Genomic DNA, 653 nt, shown 5'->3' with positions numbered 1-653 from the left:
TGCCTGTCACCTAGTCAGAGCCTGGTCTTTGTGGGGATGGCGAGGGCCGTGGACCTTCCCTTCTAAGCCTGGTGGCCTTGCCAGTGTGCCCCCCAGTGCCTTCAGATGAGGGGAAGGAGGGGAGGCCCTGATATTTGCGAGTCTCTCTGGAGGTGGCAGGACTGGAGCTGGAGGACCTGGGTTCAAATCCTGGCTCACTGCCTCCCAGTCAGGTGATCTTGCAAAAGATCTGCAACCTCTCTGACCGTCTGTCTCTTCATCAGTAAAACATTCATCCCCTCACGTACACACCTACGGGTTACCAAGGGAATAAGCGAGTTAATTCATGTAGGTGCTTAGAACAGCGCCAAAGGTAGAAAATGTTTCCCGCTACCCACTGTGGTCACAACAACCACTGTCACTTGCTGATTGGTTGATTTTATGTCAGCTTGGTTGGGTTACAGCATGGTTGGGCCACAGCACCCAGATGTGTGACTAAACATTCTGGATGTTTCTGTGATTGTATTTTCTAGATAAGAATAGCATTTAAATTAATAGAATTTAAAAAGGAAAGAGATCATCCTTCATAATGTGAGTGGACCTCCCATGATCAATTGAAGCCTTAATAGAACAAGAATGAGCAGAAGGACTTCTGCCCGCGGAGTGCCCTTGGA

Source organism: Urocitellus parryii, chromosome 11, assembly GCF_045843805.1.
Source record: "Urocitellus parryii isolate mUroPar1 chromosome 11, mUroPar1.hap1, whole genome shotgun sequence".
Taxonomy (NCBI): domain Eukaryota; kingdom Metazoa; phylum Chordata; class Mammalia; order Rodentia; family Sciuridae; genus Urocitellus; species Urocitellus parryii.
This window is presented reverse-complemented; position numbering follows the sequence as displayed.